Source organism: Pinus tabuliformis, chromosome 7, assembly GCF_031772625.1.
Source record: "Pinus tabuliformis cultivar Carrire ecotype Pingquan chromosome 7, CPIR1, whole genome shotgun sequence".
NCBI classification, from domain to species: Eukaryota; Viridiplantae; Streptophyta; class Pinopsida; order Pinales; family Pinaceae; genus Pinus; species Pinus tabuliformis.
This window is the reverse complement of record NC_142293.1, coordinates 864435258-864441043: the sequence shown is the minus strand read 5'-3', so window position 1 is coordinate 864441043 and position 5786 is coordinate 864435258. Positions and strand designations below refer to the sequence as shown.

The window sequence follows — 5786 nt, the reverse complement described above, 5'->3', positions numbered from 1 at the left end:
CAGAATTGTGTTTCCCTTCTCCATCTTGATCTTTCTGAGCTTGTCCTTCATTTCCATATTCTTGTGGTCATTTTTGTTTTGAAATAGGTCCGTCAATGCCATCCACATTGCAAATGGAATTTCCTTATCGTGGAGATTTGAAACAATATGATCTCGAACTCCTTTTAGAATAATCCTTCTCACCTTTTCCACACACTTTCTCCATTCCTCCAGATCTTTAGCATCAGATGTTGGAGACTTCACGATATCATGATCTATGAATTCCTTCAGTCCATTGTCTTTCAACACTACCTCCATTTGTCCTTCCAAGCTATGTAATTCTAGTTTCCCTTAAGGGCATACTCGAGTCTCAAATCGTAGAACAACATCTTGATGGATCTAATGTATGAAACTGCAAATTCGATTTCACCTGCACAACAAACTCGTATTCTCCTTTTCTATAGTGATTTCAGCTCCAATACCATGTAGATTTTTCTGGTAGATTCAAACTGCAGATTGTGATATGCTAAAGCAATTGACTTGAATCTACTCTACTCATAAACAGAAACAGAAATTGATCGATGAAATCATGAAGTAGAAAAGGAATAATTTCAATCACACATAACACAATAACTTTCTAGGGAAATCCATAACTAAAAACCCTTGCTATCTATATATTGCATTAATCAGAAGGTCTAAGAAGAAAATACAATGTTTATTCAATTCGAACAATCTTTGCCAAAGTGCAATCTCACTCACTCCTTCACAAACCAGCTCAAGCCAATACTTAGCCAAATATTATGCCTGTCAAGCTCCTACGTCCTAGTCTTGTTCCCTTGGGAATTAGCCCATATTTAATTGGGAAACTCCTCACTAGTAATTGTGTAATCCATCCATAGGCCTTCCTTTGATTGCATGCATCACATGTTTAATTTAGATGATTTTACAACTGATAATACACTGTCCCTGAACTCTAATCTCAACTGGGTTTCCCTCTGAACTGACATGAATGAGTTTTTTTGAGTGAATTATTAATTATCAGATTAATCACTGCATGTGAATTAAATCAAATTTAATTCACATGACCACTCAATAGTTCCTCCAACCGTTAGAACTAGTTTAACTGAATTTAACTCAGTTAAACTGAATTAAATAATTACAACTCAATAAGAACTCAACCTCAGCCCCTAAAATTTATGGATCACTCTACAGGACTCTAGATAGACTTCCAACTCAAATTTACTGAGCTAACTAAGTCAACTTAACTTAGTTAACTGCGACAAGCTAAGTTAACTGCTACAAGCTATTATGAGAATATAATTACAATTTAATTCAAGGATAAATTAAATTAGGGATTTCTTGTTATTATTTTTAAAATGGAGATAGCTATTTTTCTCTTAGGGACATTATGCCAACGAGATACTAAACAAGTTCCACATGGAGAGCAGCAAACCCATGGAGACTCCTCTAGCTGGTAACTGGAGGAAGGAGGATGCTACTTCAGATGAAGTATTGGAGGCTACTATTTATAGACAACTTGTGGGTTCACTTATGTATTTGGTGAATACACGATTGAACATATGTTTTGCAATTAACCAGCTTAGTCAAGCCATGGTTACTCCAACCAAATTGTATTCAAAGGCAACTAAACACGTGTTGAGATGTGTCAGAGGCACCACTCAATTTGGTCTTTGGTACAAACGGGCAGAGGGAGTGAAGCTTCAAGGCTTCATAGATGCATATTGGAAGGGATTCTATCTGATAGGAAGAGCACTTCAAGGGGAATCTTCAATATTAGGTAAGTAATAGTTTCTTGGTACAACAAGAAGTAGAAATCAGTTGCACTCAGTTCAACAGAAACAAAGTACATGGTTGCTAGTTAAGCAACTTGTGAGGCTACCTGGATGAGGAATATCATTGTTGGGTTGTTTGGTTAGCAGATGGATCCTACATTTATTTACTATGACAATCAAAGTTGTATCAAACTCTCTGAGAATTCAATTTTTCATGAACGGTCCAAGCATATTGACATCTAGGATCACAATTTATGAGATTGTGTGTAGAGGAGAATAATATTGTTGGAGTACTTTCCTACAAAGGAACACGATTCAGATATCTTGACAAAGGCATTGTCAAGATGAAAAATCGAGTTTCGTGGAGGTAGGATTGAGGTAGAATATAATCCATTTATTGTTGAGAGGGAGTGTTAAAAATAGCAACAAGAAAATCCTAATTTAATTGGTCCTTGAATTAAATTAGGAATTAAATTATAATTCTATTCTCATAGCAACTTGTAATAGTTAACTAAGTTAAGTTGACTTAGTTGGCTCAGTAAATTTGAGCTGTGGTCTATCTAGAGTCATGTAGAGTGATCCCTGAATTTTAGGGGACCAAGTTGTGTTCTTATTGAGTTGTAATTATTTAATTCAGTTTAATTGAGTTAAATGCAGTTAAATTAGTTCTAACTGATGGAGGCACTGGTGAGAGGTCAAGTGAATTAAGTAGGATTTAGTTCACATGCATTGATCAATGAGATAACTAATAATTCACTCACAAATAACTCATGTATGTCAGTTCAGAGGAAGACCCAATTGATATTAGAGTTCAGGGACATAGTATTATCAGTTGTAAAGTCATCTAAATTATGCTGAGAAATTTCCCAATTAAATATGGGCTAATTCCCAAGGGAATGGCATAAGGAAATAGGAGCATAGCAGGCATCAGATTTGGCTAAGTATTGGCTTGAGCGGGTCTGTGAAGCAATGTGATAGATTGTACTTGGGCAGAGATTGTTTGGGTTCAACAAGCATTGTATTTTTTTCTCAAATCTTCTGGTTAATGAAATATAAAGATAACAGGGGATTCTAGATGAGATTTTCCCCTTAAAACTATTGATTATGTGTGATTAAAATTCTTCCCTTTCTGCATCGTGATTTTGTCGATCAATTTTTGCTTTTGCTAATGAGTAAAGTAGATTCAAGGAAGCTATTTTAACATATCACAATCTATAATTTGAATCTACAATAAAATTCTACACTTTATTCAATAAATCAAATAACTTCACCAATTTTTTTTTTTTTTCCTGTCAAAAAACAAACAATTTTAATTAAAAATATATAAGTGTCATTAGAAATATATAAGTGTAAAAAAAATAAAGTTCCTTTTATATACAACATATAGCCCATCATTATTGGTGTACTCATCTCAACTTTCCACAATTAAGTTACCATAAATTTTTATACATACCATTGCACTGACCAATTGATTATGAATAATGGAAAAAGATAAACATTTGTAGTATCTTTCCTCGGTTTTGGATGATATCTCTCTTAATATATTAACATTGTAGAGTGATAAGATAAAATTAGCAATGAACTAGAACAATAATAAACATCATAAAATAAGTCAATAATTGATATGATATTTATACTACATTTAATGAATAGTATAAAATGATAATAATGAATCAATAACTGATATGATATGCGTACTATATTTAATGAATAGTATAAAATGATAATAAGTTATTCATTAATTGATATGATATTTATACTATATTTAATAGATGGTATAAAGTGATACCAAATCAATCATTAATTAATGGATACCTATTTTTGTTTTTCAATAAAACATGGCCACTATCTATCGTGCAAATAAAAATATGAAGGAAACACAAGTCGACCAGGTTAAATTTTAAAGTAAATTCCCTCAAGGCGACCTGGTTAAATCTTTGGCGTTGACCTTCGGTGTTTATGGAGCCAGTTTAAAGATTTTGGAACAATACTCCGAGAATGGTGGAAGCTTCTAGTAAGCGAATCACAATGGACATCGTTGGGACACGATTTGATTGCTCATGTTTGTTATGCTACCTTCTCTTATTGGTATGTGCCTGCTACGCTTTCTGCTATATTCCTGTAGACACCGTTGATCTATAATATAAACTCTAATTGAACAACCAAACCCTAGCTCATGAAGATCCGCGCAGCACTTCGCTTCCTTGAGAGACACTTGGCTTCTCTCGTCATTACCTTACAGGAGGTGAACTGACTGTGTATTGGAGTGTAAATTTTTGAGAATGGGGATGCGAAGGAAGAAAATTAAGGTTTGTGATGAAATCAAAATTGAAAACCTGGTTTTGCAGGACAAAATACGCAATCCCTTTCGCTTGAGCGAGGAGGAGTACGCAGAGATGTGGGATGTTTTGGTGGCCCACCACTCTGACCATGTTTTAAACGAAGGTGATGGGCAGTGCTCCTCTATAGCAATTCAGAGAATCGACGCACCGGCCAGCGAAGTGTGGTCGGTTATTGGGAGATTCGATAAACCTGAAACTTACAAGCCCTTTGTCAGGAGTTGCTCCGTCAATGGGGCTGTGAAGGTCGGATGCCTTCGGGAGGTAAAAGTCATAACGGGGCTTCCAGCGAAGAACAGCATTGAGCGCCTTGAGATTCTGGACGAGGAGAAGCACGTTATCAGTTTCAGAGTGTTGGGAGGGGAGCACCGCCTTCGTAATTATCGGTCTGTCACCACATTGAGTGAGTTTGTCAAGGACGGAAGGGCTTGTACTATTGTTGTGGAATCTTATGTTTCTGATATTCCAAAGGGGAATTCTAGAGAAGATACCTGCACCTTCATTGATACCATTGTCAGATCTAACTTGCGATCCTTGTCAACAATAATCTCACAGCCCACTTCTCAACAGAAGCGGAGTAGGCTGCCAGTCTCTGCTGCTCAATTTTGATCCATCATCAACCTGCTAGTAAGAATCTCTGTAATAAGAGTATGTAAGAATCTCTGTAATAAGAGTGTTACAAGGTCGATGCAATCAGAGAAATGATGGTCTTCCTTGGAAAAATGGTATTGCATGTTACCGGCTTGGCTATTGTTATTCAGTGTTTCATTCAAATTGTTATGAAGAATTTACTAAATTACATATAGATAAACTATTCCCTTTCTTTAGAAAACGTGAGTCTAGTGATAGTGAGAGGGTTTACAAATTTTTGTTATTGGTGTGTATAGTGATTTTTTTTATAAACGAGACATGCATGGTTTATTATGGCCAGGTTTGTTGAATTAAAGTAAAAAATCAGATTTTTTTTTTTTAAGGAATGTAGATTTAATTGCTTTTGCTTTCAAATCTTGATGAGAGTGTCTCTTATTTTATTAAAAGGCATTAATGTATGAATTCACCAAAAGCTCAGGAAAATAAACAACTCAATGCATTGCTATGTATTACTCTATGTATTACTCTATTTTTGATTTTATGGATGGTTTGTTAATAGTCTAAGATTTGAGTATCCACCTCTGAAAGGATGTATTGCTATATATTATTATATTTATATTTTTATGATATTTATATTTTTATGAATGGCTGTGTTTTTATTTTTAATATTTTACAATATTATAATAGTCTGAGGCTTTAGTATTCATTTTTTAAACGATGTGAACAAAATTATTAAAGTGAAATTTTGTTTACAAATTACATGTTTTTTAATAGCCCTAAAACTTTTTACAAATAATTTGTTTAAATTAGTAATGTACATAATTATTACTAAGTGTTATTAATAATGTAAGTGATTTAAATTATTAGTTAGGGGTATATAAAAAAGGGTAAAGTTTCACTGTTTTTATATCTGAAATTATTAACTTGTTCTTTTAAATCATAAGAAGACAAACACTTAACCAAACCAAAAAACAATTTGAAACCCATTCCAATCCACCATAAACCTTTAGCATCATGATATCAACCCTAAAAAATCTTTTCGGAGAAATAAATTAAAAAATCATCAGACTTTAAACCATGAGAC

The 5786-nt window shown here is 34.0% G+C and overlaps 1 pseudogene; it reads left to right on the top strand.

Annotated features, from left to right (window-relative positions):
• The first annotated feature begins 4054 nt into the window (after positions 1-4054).
• LOC149250343 (abscisic acid receptor PYR1 pseudogene) lies at positions 4055-4720 on the top strand (annotated as a pseudogene).
• The last annotated feature ends 1066 nt before the right edge of the window (positions 4721-5786 follow it).